Raw genomic sequence first — 686 nt, forward strand, 5'->3', positions numbered from 1 at the left:
TATACATAAAGACAGAAGGGTGAAAACACTTTCACACAGGCTTCAAGACAAACCCTGGGGTCTTTCCCTCCGTCTCAAACCTTCGTCTTTCTTTTCTGGGACTGGAACAAGGCGGGGCAGCATCTGTTCGTAAAGGAACCACAGCTCCAGTGTCGTCCACACTCTCAGAAAAAGTCTAAAAGTTCATATGCAGTAGCTTTAATCACGGAATACAATAATAACTGTAGATTGATTCTTATGTTGCCTTGATTTACACTGTTTGTACGTTAAGTGACAATAGTGTAACCTCTACCGTACCTTTACCTCTGACTGTGGAAAGGCTTTACACTAGCTGTGGGAGCGGGAGGATTTGATGGCACTCGGCCACAAGGCTGTAAGTCAGTGGATGATTAGTTCTGAACCACAAACAGCACGACAAAGAACGTGGTTCAAATGTGTGTGTGTGTGTGTGTGTGTGTGTGTGTGTGTGTTGGGCATTGGGTATGACCTTAAGCTCCTGTGAGGGTCTTAAATGTCTTAATGGTCAACTCTTTATAGAAGGGCAGGTTCTGATTTTGCATCATACAGAGACATAAGCATAGTACTTAGTGCAAACACACACACACACACACACACAAACATTTTGGTTAATGATAGATGAGTAGTCTATAGTTTGTTCCCGGTAACCAGCAGTTACATTTGCAGGA

Source organism: Hoplias malabaricus, chromosome 18, assembly GCF_029633855.1.
Source record: "Hoplias malabaricus isolate fHopMal1 chromosome 18, fHopMal1.hap1, whole genome shotgun sequence".
Lineage (NCBI taxonomy): Eukaryota > Metazoa > Chordata > Actinopteri > Characiformes > Erythrinidae > Hoplias > Hoplias malabaricus.